Genomic DNA, 17,087 nt, shown 5'->3' on the forward strand with positions numbered 1-17,087 from the left:
CGGCGTGGTGCAAAATATTAACCCTTATCTAGTATTTGCTCCGTCCTCACTAATCATTGCGTCTAATAGAGTGACATGCTCAATTTTAACGTTTCCTGGGCTCTTGATGTCAGAGCTTCCAGAAGTTATGTAGTTTGCACTTTTTTGAAATAATCTTTCGGCTGTATTGTGGTTTTTTTACCATTCTAAGCTGTGGTTGAGTTGCCTTTCCGAAGTCAGCGCTAAGGCTTTTGGTCATGCGAAGACGTAGTACAAGCAGCGATGTCGCAGCGCAAATCAATTGTTGAATAAACGATGTCAGCATGTAAGGCAACTGCTATGAAACTGGCAAGCAGTGAAAGAAAATTTAAGCCGGTAGTATTCCAGCACACGATTTTCCCACGATTCCTTGCGCAGTCTTCAGAAACACACCTCACCAGTTTTCTTCCTGTGTTCTAAGTGGTATTATTTTTTTTTTCTATGACGGTTGATGCAATTTTTCCTTTCCGCATATATTCCACTAGTGCTCTGGCCTTCTCGTCTCTACTGTTGATACGTTAATTTCGTCGTTACTATCTCCGAAAGCCAGGGCTTCAGGAGAGCTTACTGTAACCTCTCCTCGATATCTGGACACATATATGGTCTCCGTGGTCGTGTTGTATTCAGTATTGATTTCATCGAGAGCATCTTCGACGGAAGTTCGTCTAGTCTGATTTTAAATATAAGTTGAGAAATACACCAACCCATAATATATTTTACTAAATCCCTACGTTTACGGAACATCTCCGTACCTTCTTCAGGGTTGACTGAAAGGGACGGCAAGCAGCAGCACGAGGAAGCGGCCTTCGCTTTCCCTTTGTTATCACGTGGCGAAGGCTATAACATGCGCGGAGGGAAGCGTTCCAGGAGTTCTGTTTACAGTCGGCTTTGTGAGCCGGATGTGCCATGACTGGACGTGATGCCTTTTGAACGGGTTACGTTCCACGGCCAATACTCCTTCACTTCTTCGCAGGCGGTATTGTGGTCGGCGCGCTAGGGGTGCTCCACGAGGGTGTTGCTTTCTGTGTTCATTGACCGGACGTCATTTTTGTGTTGTCCGATTCTCCGATTTAGGGGTTTCGTCTCGGCGGTGCGTTGGGGCGGGCCCTCGGAGCATGCAATTTTCTGGGTAACTCGGAGCTGTTTCTGTTTGAGTACGCGTTTTTTGCAGCCCTAGCCTGGTACACTGGAGTTTCGCATAGTAGTCAATCCGTCGTGCTTCCCTCTTCCGGACGGGGACGCGGGAAAGAGGAAGGAAGGTAGAGAAGAAGGGTAGAAGAGAAAGGCACCGAGGGGAGAGAGGACACGTGGCGGCGCGCGGGGAGGGCGTCTAAAAAAAAAAATCGGAAAGGAACTACGCGTCCTTCTCTCACCCCTCTGTCTCCCTCTAAACATGTCGTTGGTCCGACGTTGGCCCTGACCAGTAAAATGCGCTGCCCGCTCTGAGGGTGGGGGTGGAAGTTGACTTTCTCCCTTTTATTTTTTATGACCACGCTTCAAAACTGTCATCTGACGTTCCATCGTATGTTTTTCTTCCTTCATGTTGAGCGCGCCCACAGGTGTTCCCCAGAGGTGGCTCTCGCATTTGCCTCGGTGATGAGGCTGGCAGAACAGAGGACAAAGGTGTCCCGTATTTCCACAAACGCCCGTCTCGAAAAGTCCCACGTTTTTACTTCACCAGTACATTAAGGTTTAGGCTGCCCATCACTTGTCATCAGTTTTTCTCGTTTTGCTCTGTGCTTGGCGTCGTTACGTTTCGCAAGAGGACCGCGCGATCATTAGTGGAAAGTCAGCATTGGACGAACTACCAGTTTCCAGCAGTAGGGTTAGCAGCTGTCGGACAACGTGCGCCCCACGAGGTGGACCGCTTGTAACACGTAGAGGCAGCCCGTGGAACATCTCGTTTTCTTCGTATCGGCATCTGCAAGCTTTTTTCTACTGCCATACGGAGGTTCGCAAGAAGCCAGGGACCTAATCGGTCGGGGTGTGCGAATGTTCGAATAGCGAATCCAATTTCCTTCTATTCAATTTGCTGATCGAGCATAATTGTGCACACTCAAAATTATTGGAAACGAATCGAATCCCTTCTCAAGTTCGGATATCTTCCGAGCAGTAGGCTATAAAGTTTCAATAAGGGCACACAGTTTGTTTTTCGATGATTGTTTAAAAAACGGGGCCTACTGAGACGCCGCACAACGTCATGCTGCCGCAATCTAACTCTCCAGAAAGCAAAGTTCAGCGGCGCGACGTGATCCATTCGTGCGGTGGCGTTCATATACTATATGCATGACCCTCAAGGTTTAGCGACGCGACAGGGCTCGGCCAGGTCTTGCAAAGCCTGCCTTCTTGGTCGGTGTCCGAGGCCCTAGCTGAAGCTCTGGTCCCTCCCGCCAGGTGAAATTTGGCGCTAGTTTGTTCTCTGTTCTCGCTAAGTATCAAAAGGTACTTTTCCTATGTGGATAAGACGACGGTCATAGTTAATATACTGACTTAGAGTTACATGTCCTCTAGAGAAGATAGCGTTGCGTCTTTCGACTTTTAGAGCCTTAAGCCTGTGACTTATAGCTCTGCTATTCTAGCACTTCGCTGGAAAACGAATATTGACACAAGTAGGGAATAAACACGGAAATATTCGATTCGGTTTCAGAGAAGTACTATTCGCACAGCGTTATACCTCTAAGCCAGAAGCGTTCACCCCGGTACGGCCGGACAATGGCGGCCTTACAGGGATCCGTCGTGAGTCAGGTGGCCCGTAAAGACGCGGGCATACACACTCTCCCAGATGTGTCAGGATATGAAAGGACACAGCTTCATGTGCCAGTGGTGACCAATGTCACGTGTTCTTTTGATATGTCGGCGTTAAGCGTATAAAATTGCATGTCCCGTGCTGCTTAGAGAGCTCCGATTTTCGTTTCTGCCATGAGAATAAACCGTTAAGTTTTCTCATCCTTGACCAGTCTCTGCCTCGACGGCCACCATCCGACATCCGAGAGGCCCGACATCTCGCCCGGTCACCCCACCGGTGGAGTCCTCTCCCACAGAAGGCTCAACACAGCAGTAGCGTGCTTCAAGATTCGAGCAACTCATATCCCCGTGTGCTGCTTTGTTAGTTGTATTTGCATGATGAGAGATCGAGGCCAGCCTTCCAGCCGTTATGTAGTTAATCTCGATTCTTTATGGCACGACTGATTTCAAGCACTACGTCGCGTTCGGATTTCAGCTGCGGAAACATTCACGATCCTCGTATTGCTTCATACCTACCGAGTACTTCAGCGAACATTTAAAGAATTCCTTCGGAACAGAAAAGAAGTCTTTTTAGCTACAAACTGCTTGCTAGAATTGCACTAATTAACTTTCTAATTAGAAAAGTGGTGGTTCATGTTAGTTAACCACCGCACCATTGGCACTTGTTGAAAGCGAATAAAATCAAATAGCTCAACGTCTATCAAAATTCAACCAAGATATACGTGGGGGTCTTCGAAGCCATGGATAAGACATTGCCTTGCGAGTTGTCGAAATTCGGCGCTTTCTTCTGCGCGAAAACGAAACTATGCGCATCAGGCGCCCATAAAGCTGGGTGCATACGCAACGTCCGCCGATGACATGTTGCTATGGCTACGGTGCCGAATTCAAACCGCCTGCTCCATTGTACCACGGCACGCACCTTCTTTTGCTCCGTCGCTCTCAAAAACAGCGACCACGCAACTGACCTTTTTCTAGTGTTCCTGTATATGCTGGGAATGCTCCCGCAGGGAGCATATACAGGAACACTGCTTTTTTTTTTTTTTTTCATTAGCGCACCCCTCTAGCGGCCGCAAGGCGAAGTACGTTGGTCGGGTCGCCGAAATCCCCCCCCCCCCCCCCCCCCCCCCCCCCTCATCATTTCTGGGAAGATTGCTTGAGAATGGTGCGGAGCGCTTATTTTGCGGCCAGTAGTTACAAGCAACGCTGGCTCCGTCTAGTCAGAGCAGATAGGGGTGAGTCATCTGTGGACACGCCTTCCGCGCTGCACTTGATCTGTTTCCGCGTCTTCTTTCATGGGGCTGGTGTGTGCGGGGACATCGTGTGCTTCTGCGAGGGCCTAGAAGATGCTATCACTACGCCTAGATAATGTCCCGCGGTTCGTCGTGTTGTTGACTGAGGAAACGTCGTGGATGAATACATGCAGCGAACTCCTCCCCTATTTTCGCCTGTCAAAGTCGGCAAAAATGGTTGGCCCATGCTTAGTGCGTTACTGAAAAAAAAAAAAAAAAAGGTCCCGCGCGGAAGCAACAGCATGTGCATGACGCGGTAAAACGGCGCATGCAGTTCCTATTGGGCTTCGTAGGCGCTGCAAACACGTCATCAGCGGAAACGTGTTTACAACAGCCAGTTTCCTTTGCGCCTGATGCATGAGCTCATTTCCGTTCTGTGCGAGAGAAAAGAAAAAGTGCTCGATTTCCTCGCGCTGCAGAACGTTACAGAACGACTGTCTTCGTTTCAAAAACTCCTATGGCATTGTTGTTTCCACGCCTTCTGATTTTCCGTTGACACTAACAACCGGACTGTGTTAACTGAGTAAAATAATTAGTGAATTTTAGTTATCTCCACAAAAGTTCCATAATTCGGTTTTCTTTTTTGGTAATGTTTTTTTAGCAAAATACAGTTTCACTGTTCGCTCTCGTGTTTGTGCGGAACTAATCTGTATTTGCTAATTATTTTCCTAGAGAATTATGAAGTAAGGTGCACTATAAACTGCTTAAGAAATGAGATATTTGCTTTTCTCATTCGTTACTATTATTTTGTCGCGTACATTAATGTGTGCAGCACTTCCGTATTCGTGCAAGACACGCCTGCGTAAAACATTCAGCATCTCGTCTACCATTTTAAACATTCAAAAGCCGAGATTCAAGGACGTCGTTAGCATGAATAGTGCTTGGTGGTATGGTGGAAATAAGGCGTCTGTGTGATTAGCGTCCGTGTTATGGTCTCTCGCTTCTGAAACGTGCTTTTCGAACTTATTCTCATGTTAAGCCGTGCCATGACTAACCCATCAGAAGGCTTCAAATTGTCTAGCTGAAAACATCCCTCTAGAGTAAGCTCAACTTAAGATATGCGCCAATTTTCGTGCGGTGTCTTCAGCTTCGTCTCCGTTACCTTGAAAATTAGTGTTTGAGTGAAGGAAATGACTCAGTATCTGTCTCGCATCTCGGTGGACACCTGAACCGCGCTGTATGGGAAGGGACAAAGGAGGCAGTGAGAGAAGAGAGCGTATTAAATGTCTTCTGCCTCGAGGCGCAGCGCCCCCGGCGGCTTCACGACGATTCCCCGCTGGCCCTCTTGTAGGGACAATGTCCCGGGAATTGTTTGTTTGCGCAGGATTGTTTCAATTTTAATCGCATTTTTCGCGAGAAAATTAGCCCCCACTTGGTCATCGTCTTCACCGCCACTGGGGTCCCAACCTAGGGACCTCCACCTAGTGCTTGTAAAGACCGGTCCTTCCCTTACAGGCTGATCCAAGCATGCCTCTTGTCCCTTTATAGCCTAATAAATATTGTTACCCCCGCCACCAGCCCACTTGCTGCAGGCGTGGTCGCCCAGCAAATCCTCTCCCTTTCCCTGCATCCCCACGTTGCGTGTCCCCCGGGGATGTCCAACCTTTGTTGGTGGCATAGCGCAGGTAGAGCTCCCTCGATACCCGGTCCCCAGTCACTGCACGAGGTGCTGCGAAGCGGCCGTTAGTTGTCCGAGGACGACACCGGTGGCGAGAGTCGCTGCGCTGTTAAGCCCCGACGTCGTCGAAACTGGGGCCGCTTTGTCCCCCGGGAGGAGCGTGCGAGAATCGGGAGATCCGGGAGGGCTGATCGGTCGTTCGAATCAAGTTTCTTGCGAGAAAGCGTCAAGGGCGCTCGAGGGCCTGTAGCCGAGCAGGCTTGTTGGCGTCCGTTGGGTTTCGCGGTCATTCACCGCGCATGGGGGAGCCCTTTGAGCGGCGTGAATGGCTGCTCGCCCATCAATGAACTCTCCCGCGGATCGGGTTGACGGTCGAAAGCGCAACGCCGCTAATCGGGCACAATGGCGGCGCCGGTGGGGAGAGCAGGCCACAATGGCGCCCCGTCCCTCATTAGGTGCGCGCGGGCGTGGCCGGCGACCGCGCCCCGCGCTCGATATACACAGCCGCTCCTCGGTCGCCGCTGTCCGGCGAGACCCATCCTGCTGGGCCTGGTGAATAACGTTCCTCCGGCGCCCCTCGTCGCCGCGGCTGTTTCTTTCAGGCCGGCGCGAACCCGGCACGTCGCGGAGCTCACGTCCGATCGTGGGCAGCAAGGTGCACGTTGACACTGTCACCGGACCCTCGCCGTGTCATCATGTGCCGCTGAGGCCCCTGTTGTGAGGAAACGACAACCTTTAAAGCGCGCGCTTTCCAGCCGGCAACGGCCTCTAACCACGTCTTGCGCCCGCACGATACGGTCGTGTTGCGGGTTGCGTTGACAGCATGGCGGCGCCCTGCTCGTCCGCTTGGGTCCAACTACAGCGTCACCGCCGCGGCATTCTTCGGCGCGATAACTTGCCTGTATGTCAAGGTACGAGTTCCATGTTTTTGAGACAAGTTACCACAGCCTTCGTGGAAACTATACAACCCACCTGTTCTGCTTCGGGCCCGTGCAGTGCGGCCCGTTTTACATCGCCCATTTGGCTAATCTCCGAATTTTGGGGCTTGCACGGTTCCCACAAGAGCACCACCACACGACACTCGAGGCGTTATCGCCCTAGCAGCGGCACCCAGTGACTCAGTTCTGTCAGCCTTTTGCGCTGCAGCGGTTGCGATTACTGGCGCCCTGGCGCCGTAATCGCTGTGCACTCGTGTATCTTGTCTGCTTTATGGCCGCTGTAATCGCGCAGGTGCGTCGTGCTCGTGACTGAGAGGGAACTCCTGGTTAGGGCCCTGATTGCCCGCCTCTCTTGGACGAGAGTACAGCTGATCTGGCATAAGGAGCTTTCTCGCAAATATCTTCCGAAACTCATCCGCAAGGCAACCACGGATTGGCGGCCCCTGCCGGGCTTTGCGCACCGCCTTCATTATGCGCTTGAGGAAAACCTAGGTGGCGCCACCGCGGCAACTTTTTCGTGTCTCCGCTGCGCGGGATGCAGCCCGAGGCCGAACCACTCTGCGAGTGCTGGGGCGAACCCTAGCCGCCGTGAAAGGTGTCCGGAGAGTGGTGCGCAAACAGGCGTAGTTTTTTATCTCTGCACGGGGAATAGACCGGACACAGGCGTGTCGCGCATGGGAGGCGCAAACATTTACTTCTCGCCACATTCGCAAGGTTCGCTCGCGAAAAGGTTGAACGGGTGTAAGGCTGGCGCTAACACGGGTGGCGGCTCCGACTCAGAGGAGGATTTCTGCACGAACAACATGAGAATCCGCGCGCTCAGCTGCTTCTGGGGTGCCGGCGCTCGTTAGGTGCATTGAAACGCCCGATGCCAGCCGCGGATTTGACCTATTTGCGAAGGGTCCGTGAGGCGCACAGTAGCTGCTACACTCTGCGTGCAAGCTGCGCGTGGGCGTGACGGTGGCTGTGTTTCGAGCCGATGGCAGGGCGGCATCGGGCCGAAGGTTTTGAGGCCGGCGCAACGCAGGAGTGTCGTTGTACCCGGTGGGACGCTCTTGGGCGACTTCTCACTCCCCGAGGCGCACAAATATTCGCTCTGGGAATGCTTATTCTAAGCACAAGTGGCAGCTACTGCTTTCTAGGCCTCAGAGTGCTTCGAAAGGCCTTCAGTTCAGTCCCACGGCGGTTGGCGCACTTTGTGACGGTGCCTCCGCAAGCGTCGGCGCTCTACTGCTCCGAAGGTTCTAAGTGTCCAGTCGTCGTACACGCTGACGGGGACATAATGCCCAACAGCGCCCCGGAACGAGGGCCAGTTGAAGACGAGAGTCGCACACATTGGCGTGCCAGATAAAGAGGACAGTGCGCGTTTGTCAAAGGCCACATCTGTGGACGAGGGACACCCGGGTGAAGGGAAGTACGACAGGCGATGTCGCCCAGTGGGTCTCGCTTTATGAAAATGGAGATGGCGTGTCCGCGACACGTTTTTGGCCGCTCCCGTGGTCTCGAGAGCTGCAGGGCTGTTTCAGCTATAGGGTATCTTTGCGTTCCGATCAGTGGTTGCAGCCTAGAGCGGGAAACGTCCCGCACTCGGCCGATGCCTCCTGTCACGTAAGCGGCAGATTCTTTCTTTAGGTCTCGGGCGAGGCCGGCTTCCGCAGGTGTTGTCGTTTCGCGGGGTGCCATGGCGACGCGGATCGATGGGCGGCGTCGCACCGCTGGCTGCGAACGAAACTGCGTCCAGCGGCGCACTGCGACTATGGCTCACACCGGTATCTCCGACAGGGTCCCACAGTGCGAAAGTGTCCCGTGGTGGCGGTGGCAGTACTGGCTTTTTCAATGCCATCCCACGGCACAAGCAGCGAACCAGATATTTACTGGGACGCGTCAGCTTTTGGATGACTCGAGGCGCGCTGTCGATCGGCGAGCTCCTTCGCACCCTGCAGCACACCGTCGTTCGTGCGTGATTCAGCAGACTTTTACACGTTATGTTAAAACTTGCAACCATCAACACTATAAACTACTTTCGGCGAACGAACCACGTCTTTCTGAAGCGGGCTATCACTTTCAACCGGGATATGTCATAATTCAGTGCGGTCGCAGGCCACGGTTGCGCAGCTCTGTAGTGAATGTTTGGTGATGATCAAAGCCTGATATTACCAGGAAGGATCTAGGCCAGTTTGGTGGGGTGGATGCTGATCTTTCGGTTTCCTCTTCGAATACGCCTCGTGCGTTCGACTTGAGGCCCAGGTATGATCTCTGCAGTGTGCATAGGTATACGATGCATGGTTTTGTCACCTAGCGTCGATGAATAATGGACAAATGGAATTACACGTGACGAACAACGCAACTGTGGTTAGAGGCGCAAGCATGTCGTGGAGTACGCCAGCTCTTTATAATCTTGCGTATGAAATCGTGCTCGGAAACAGAGAGCACTGTTATACAGTAAAGTAGTTCGAACAGTTGAAAGCAGCGCTTGTTCGTTAACTAAGGCTAATGTTTTGTCGCCGAGTGCCTCCGTCAACCAAAACGCATGGATGCCAGCGCAGTTTTGAAATGGTTGCACTTATCACACGTCTGCCACGAAATGAGGGACAGTTTTGTTGACATTCTACGTTTGGTGGGAAAAAAAAATTCATTTAGGACTAACCCAAATAGAACAGTAAAAACGTTCTGTAGGTAATCCCCCCCCCCCCCCCCCCCCGCCCTTCCCCCAATGTGTAATGTTCCCACGTCTTAGAAATTGCTTTCGACGGGGCAAGTTGAGCAAATTGTTATTCAGCTGTTGAAACAAAGGGTTAGCTCTGCACGTATGTACACGGATTGACATGCGCTGTCGTGCCGCACGAGGCAAACGGTGAACGACGCTATATTGTAATAAAGTGGGAGTGCCGAGCTGGCGAGAAATTCGGCGATTTCCCTTGGAAATGCGCACTGAACAGGCCCTCCGACGTACTGTAACGTTCGGAAACGACGGTGGCAGACCTTTCTTGCTCCGACAGCAGGGCGGCGATGATCGTGATAGGCAGTGAGGCTGAATCGTATGGTGGCGGCAGGGACTAATTTTGCGAATGGAAAATGTTCCGTCGTTGGAAGGAGTTGCGGCGGATGGACGAGCACACCTCGCGGCTGCTGTATCACTCGTGTCACCGCTATACATCGCGAAAACAGTCTGCGTTTCGCCTGGATCGAAAGCTAAGGAGCCCTTGTACCGTGGGATCGATGTCGGCCCACGTTAAGAACCCCAGATGGGCCAAATTAATACGGGGCTCTCCACTACGGCGTCGCTCGGAGCACGCGAGTCGCTTGCGATTCGTTTTATTAATAGCGCGACGAAAGGCCGTGCTTGAAGTTTCAAAACGCACGACAGTGTGCTTGGAACATTTCGAACCGTCCGATTTCATTCCCGGTGTGACATGAGGAAACAGCGTGCTCCGCCGCGAAGCCATCCCATCTGCTTAGCTTTGGAAGCCGGCCAAAGTGTCGCGCTGCTGTGTGCCGTATACCCGCGACGGTGAAAGCCAAGGGCGCTTTTCTTGGCACCGGGGAAGCTCGCTACTGTTTCCCGGGACGTCTGTAAAAACAAACACGATGCGTGCCTCTGACTGCGACATTTTAATCAATGCACCTGCTCTGCTGTTGCTAATGGCGGATGCTATCAACGCGTTGTCCGCATCACGCGCGTCTAGGGCCTCGCCCATAATTCGACGCCAGCTGAAGATATACAGGGTGTCCCAGCTAACTTGGACCAAGATTAAAAAAAAAAAAAAAAAACCTAAGCGCTCTTCAGAACTGAAATCGCATGGATGTTATGGTTTATCAAAAGTTACAGTAAAATTTTTTTCGCTTGTCCAATTTGTATAATTTGTCGAGATAAATAAATATAGATAAATATAGCTTGAAACGTTCAGGCGTCAATAGGAAAGTAGTGGAGCTCCACAAGTATTGTCCAATTCATGCACTTCCAACGAGATAGACTTAGCGTGGGCGTTTTTATTCGAGAAAAACGAAAGCCCGCGGAATTTAAAAAATACCATGTGACAGCGCGCTCCGTGCGCCCGAATGCGCCGCGATTACAGCGCTCTCATCCGTGCTTTGTAAAAAAACATCACTCGCTTCGCGCCTTTCGTGCTGCCCTAGGCGGAGCTTCGCGTTGTGCTTGGTTCCAAGCGCCAGTGGGTACGGGCGGCAGTTGAAAGAAAGCGCGACTCCCGTTTCTGCGGCGATAATTGCGCTCTCACGTTAGCAGATTACATGCGCAGGAATGATAACAATCTCATGAGTCCGAATTTGGGAGCAAGATCCCAACAAGCAAAGACTCATATAACAAGCTTGATAACGTCGTGCAAATTACGCTGCGTTGTTTCACCTCCACAAGCGTGGTCTCCAGCCGCCGGCATATAGCAGAGTTATCGGCTTCGTTTGAGGAATACGTGGTCCACTGACCAGCGCTCGCCTTTCCGATAGTTTGAAGCAGAATGAAAAATGCCACCCCTAGTGTTGTGCATATTAGTTTTCGTAGTGTTTTTTGTTCTCCACGTGAGAAGCTTACACTACTCAGACGTATTATGTTTTGTTAGGAGAAGGTAAGTGACGCCAACCAAGTAAAATACAGGAAAAACACGACGTTTCGGGACCGGCTCGGCCCCTTCTTCACGGTGTGACTACGGGCCCGTAGTCACACCGTGAAGAAGGGGCCGAGCCGGTCCCGAAACGTCGTGTTTTTCCTGTATTTTACTTGGTTGGCGTCACTTACCTTCTTACACGTTTCGGGACCGGCTCGGCCCCTTCTTCACGGTGTGACTACGGGCCCGTAGTCACACCGTGAAGAAGGGGCCGAGCCGGTCCCGAAACGTCGTGTTTTTCCTGTATTTTACTTGGTTGGCGTCACTTACCTTCTCCTAACATTAAATTTCCCAACCAGACAGACTTCTGTCGAATGTTTTCTTTTGAGTATTATGTTTTGTACTCATTCCATCAGCGTAAAAGAACTAAGTTCGAACCTAGTCAGTCAAGCCCAAGCCCAGTCAATCAAAAAAGGCAGCGTCCTGTTTGGTTGCCGCCTCATATCAGCTGCAGAAAATCTCCGCTACATTTCGACATCGTCGAACCGAAAGGAGTGTTTCAGGAGCAGATTAAAATATCAAATATTACGATTTCGGCGTTTACCTTCGACGTTAATGGATCGCCAGGCCCCACGCTATGCACACAGATAATTTTAATCACGTCTCGTTTGCGTCGCAGAACGAAAATTTAATGTTCCAGCAGGACATACTGGTATGGCAGTTGCGCTATTGATTGCAGTGTAATTAAGATCTAGTTCGTCCACATTATGACGGTTACAATTACCACTTAAAACAGTTGGGCAGTACATTTGCTTTTGAGTGGTATTGCTTCACATGGCGACAAGAACGATGCTGACTGATGTTGATACATATTTATCGGGGGTTGGCACGTGTGACGCGAGTTGCTTATGAGAAAACATTCTGGAGGTTTTAAAACAAGAACTGCGGTTGCTGAACAGGTGCGGGAAGCTACCGCAGCCTGTTTGTTGCTTCGACATTGCTTCGTGTTGAAAGGAGTATTTCGTTGAGTGGCAGGAATCGGAAGGCTCTTTTCGGTAATCTCAACAAAAGAGCATTGTAAGTTTCTACGGCGGTGCTTACAGCAACTCGTTTGCTAGCTGACAGACTGAAGTAATAAAAAATAGCAGGCCGGCTGCTCCGGAAGCCGCCCATCTGTTCGCCAGCATATTGATGCGCATTCTCGTGTCGTGCGCTTGGGTTGGAGAAAAGGGCGCCTACGTTACTGCTTGCTCTGTGCGTTGGACCTGCACTGAAGATATATGCTTGGTTATGATTTTTTTTTTTTTTCATTTTTCGGTGCTGATGCAAGCTCTACTGCTCTCGCTATGAGAACCTTTTGTCCAAGTCTTCTCACTTTCCGTGGTGTAAACGTGCGTGAGCCATCTGTATACACACCTGCCTCGCAGCAGTATAGTACATTTTCAGCTCTGCAGGCCTATGTTCAGTGCTATGTCAGTGAACGTTAAAGAAGCCCAGGTGATCGAAATTATCTGGAGCCCTTCACTGCGGCGGCCGTCATAGCTTATCCGCTTTGGACGGTTTAACTCCATAAACCAAACCAAAATTCGTTTAACCCTAGACTCAAGGACGGTTGCGAACAGGACCATGCTTGGGGTTGGTGCGTGCGGGGGACCACGTGCACATATTCGCGGGACTCGAATTACGTATTGTCCCGCAGTTGGTCGCGTCGTGGGCAGGGCATTTAAGCGCCGGTCGCGGAATAACAGGAAGGAGCGCGTTCCTCGCGAAAATGGCGGGCGATAATGTTCGGCGCATGCGCAGGACGTTGCTGGAAACAGGTCCCGGGCTCGTGATAGTGCTGCCGCGAGCTTGTCTGCTCGTGGAACAAGCTAAAGCTAGTGCTTGGTTGTCGCTGGCGATTTTCCCTCGGGACGCCCGTCATCATGGTATTTTTGCTCCCGCAAAAGTTACAACGCGACTCAGACCGGTGCTTTGAACATTCCCTTTGTCTGCACCTAACTTTTCGGAGATCATTAAAGAACACATTTTATACTCCTGTAACGCTGTCATTGCCTCTCCTTATCCCGCCGTCCTCTTGGGAGTGTTGGCTTTAGTCAGACGTGGCAGATGGCCCTAGCCGAATGTTTGGCTGGGCGGCTTCGAATAAAGACCCCCTCCTCTTCCAGGTTTTGTTGTCGCGAGGAAGTTATTGACGGTCTTGAACCGCTTATCGTATGGTCGTCGGAACCCCTCAGTGGGGGCTCGTTCCCAGACTGCAGCTATTTGGTGAGGTTCATGCAGCGCGAAACAAGTGTTTCCCTTCTTGTCCTCCGTGCGTCTTCTTTCGCGTTACGAATTTTATTCGCGTGAGTTAACCATACGCTGCTGGTTCGCAGTCTTTCGATCAGGCTTTCGTTAGGAGAGCGCTCTCTCTGGTCTTGGCAATGGGCCGCCATCTCGGAAGCAGCCAGCAGTGCGGGACGCTTTTTTGAACGGACGCTCATAGTTCAGCCTATGCTTCATACGTGATGCGCGACGAATGCTCGCACAAGCAGGGCAGTCACATTCTTTTTTTTTTTTAGTGCGAAAGCACTGATCCGGAGGTTCATAGCCTAGCAAAATCATATCTTGTATGTGCACCCAGGGAGCATAGAGAAGAAGAGGCAGGAAAAGAAATCGTCACTATCACGACTGGTATGGATGGATAGAAAAACTTTGAGCTAGCGAGTTTTGTACCCTTCAAGGGCTCAGGCCCATCGCACAGGCCTCCAGGCCACGTAGGGCCATGGCACTGGCACCCCGGTTCACACAGCGAAGGTTGGGTGTCCAGGCCCTGCGACGCAAGGAGGGCCTCCCGTTCCTTCCATGTTCCGACGGCGAACTGTCCCTGCGATAAAAATAATATCACGACTGGGTGTTTAACTCGCGGCGGCGCGAAGCAAGGCCGCTACGCGAGACCAGCCGAACACGCCTCGTGTTAACACTAAACCCGTATCTGTGCAAATTTGAACACGAGATCAGGGACCGTGGAACTCGATGAAACTGCAGCACACACGCGCTGTGCATTGCAGAGCGTCGTCGTCTTCCATCTGCGGCGTCTTTCTTCTCTTAAAACCAGCGCAAGGTTTAGACTCCGTTCGTTTTGAGGAAAGGAAAGGTGCATAACTGGCTTCCATGGACACCTCATTCGCTCTTTGAGGTATGCGGTGGTTTCCACCTGCAAAAAACCGTGCTTTCGCACCATATTTCGTGCTTGGCAACGCTAAACCGCGAGGCATTTTATTTTATCGCTTTGGTTGCCATACATGCAAAATAATCGAAGTGGTCAGACCGGAAGTTACATAATTTCCTGGGTGGCACAGAGCATTTGGAAAGTGTCAGTTATAGCAATTAGGTGCGAGATTGGAACGTTGCGTTAATTCAAAACTTGACACGTGATGGTGGTTCTATTCTAAACGTTGGTCATCGAACTAGCACTCCTCTAGCGCCATCTCTTGGAGCTCTTTTTCTTTTTATTTTCTGTTCATGCAGTTAATGCTCGTCAACAATTAACATATCCTTGTTTTTTAAACCGCTATGACTATAGATGTCTTAGATTGCATACATAGCACCAGAATTTCGTTGCAATTCACCAATGAAATTCACCAGTGACACCTATAGGGCATGCTTTATGGAAGCGTGAACCGCCTGAACCCATGGTGCTTGGTAGTTCGAAGGTTGTTCGATGTTGCGCAGTGGCGTTCCATCCGGGAGAATTTGAGGCGGAAAGTGTGGCGAAAAGGTAACTTTTATGGAGTTTGGGGGAATTTTAAGAACCTTAGTTGTCTAAAATTGCAGTTTTCAGTCTGCTGTAGGATAAAGAGGCCTGAAATGGGGATTTTTCAGTCATTTTGAGGGAATTTTCGTTTACAGCATGTAACATACCCCTGTCGGGAAATGTCGGAAAACGAGAACAGTGCGTCCGCATTTGACCGAAGCAAAGAAAAACGTTTGGTACTACCCGACTTCGCTGCTCAACGAGCACAGCATAGCCCAAAACTGCGAAACGAGGCAAGGCGACACTTTACGTGGCGGGCGGCTGCCTGGATGGGTTTGCTGGGCTGCTTCGGTGTGCGGATTCGTGCGGAGTCTCCCGCCACGCCCGCGTCCCCGCGTCGAGCTAGCCGTTCTGCGCATTTAGCGCAAGTCGACTGTTGCTGCACTCGGCGCAGTCTTTTGCTGTGCATCGTAAGCGATTTCGTGCTCCCAAAGAGCCCGTGAGCGTGATCGAAAGGTCTGAGCTGCGTTCGAGGGGCTGCCTACACTTCTGGCCATGCGAGTGCCAACTTTCGTGAATCGTGTTTGTGGTGGCGTTGCCTGGCACTAGTTCATCCAGCACCATTACCGTTTGCCCACCTCCGAGCAGTGACAGTGGCCGAGCTCGCGAATGTGCCGCGGTGCTTCGTTTGGAGCACGTAAAGAGTGCCGCTCTGCGTTCTGTGCGCTGCGCGCAGGAGGGCGCGCGGCGGAGCTAGTCTGGGTCACGCGCGAATGTATTGATTGATCTGGGTCGAGCCGGCTGTGGCGCTCAGCTGCAGACTGCCCAGGTCGCCGTTGGAAGGCGGTAGCTGGTAACGCGTGCTGCCGAACCTTGCGCGGAAGCGACGACAGAGCGTCGCAGTGCCGCAATCGTCGGTTCCGCTTCAGGTCCGGCCCAGGCGCCGCGTACGTGACGAGTCGCGGCCGTGTTGTGTTCAAGGCACGTTGCCACGGCAACGGGGTTGGCCGAGCCATGAGCGGTGTGGGCGTGTGCATGCGCGGTTGTCGCATGACTAGCACTGGTCAAATCCGCATAGTTGCGGGGCGCTGACGCACAGCTCTCACGGTCGGCTGGAAGCTACCGTATTTTCCGGTGTATAAGACGCACCCCTATATAAGACGCACACGTCATATATGCAGGCTGTCATTGAAAAAGTTGGTATATAAGACGCACCCGTTTATAAGACGCACCCCAATTTACCCAGTTAGGCTAGTGAGGCTTAATTAAACACGCTTGCGCAACCATCGCGAAATTCACCATACCTGTGAGAAATTCTTAAGCAACTCTAAGTGATCGAAAAAGGCAACACTCACGCCATACCCGCGCACGTTTTAGAAAAAAGAAAGAACGAAAGAGCTCTCCCATATGTCTATAACAACATTTTATTTCTACTTAAAACCTTCGAAGTCTTCATCTTCGAGAGTGCTATCAAAAAGTTTTCCCATTTCTGGAGGCAACGCGGCTGACACATTCTCTTCTCACTACGTAAACGGAGCAAAGAAAGTTGCAAAACGGTCGCTAAAAAACAACGCCGGCTTGTCTTGGCTTGTCCTGACAATGGCGAGAAGCGTGATTGTCGCCATCTCTTGGCATTTCACATTAATTTTGCTTAGGGCCTCCGAAACGGTCGCGTGTTTGTGATCCCGGAAGTCGTCATCCCCGCCGTTTCATGATTTTCACTTAAAAAAAGTGGCGCATGGCGGTCCCCGTACTGAAATATTAACCGTCTTACAACCGTCATTGGTAGTGATATTTTTTCGGTGAAAAAAACTGGAACAAGAGCCTGAGTAATTTCTGAACTCGCAAAAAAAAAAAAAAAAAACACGAAAAATTAGCGTATAAGACGCACCCTTGTATAGGACGCATCAGCAAGATTTTTGAAAAAAAAAAATCCGCGTCTTATACACCGGAAAATACGGTAAATCTTGCATCTTGCCGTAGCGTCTGCAGAGCACGCACTGTTTCCTTGCCATTTAAAAACGAAACCGAACGCCGAAAATAGCAGCAGAAATAATTATCTAAAATGCAACCTTATATTCGGTAACGAGATTTTCATGTATAGAGGGATTTGTGTCCCCCGCACAAGTCAAGCTCGAGTGCTTGTATACATCATATGTAGTGCAGCTTATGCCAAAA

The 17,087-nt window shown here is 51.1% G+C and overlaps 1 protein-coding gene across 2 annotated transcripts in view; it reads left to right on the forward strand.

Moving 5' to 3' along the window:
* Positions 1–17,087, forward strand: part of LOC149341192 (uncharacterized) — a 64,635-nt gene that overhangs the window by 14,456 nt on the left and 33,092 nt on the right. The window lies entirely within an intron of this gene.

Source organism: Amblyomma mixtum, chromosome 5 (genome assembly GCF_055824585.1).
Source record: "Amblyomma mixtum isolate Tamu chromosome 5, ASM5582458v1, whole genome shotgun sequence".
Classification (NCBI taxonomy): domain Eukaryota; kingdom Metazoa; phylum Arthropoda; class Arachnida; order Ixodida; family Ixodidae; genus Amblyomma; species Amblyomma mixtum.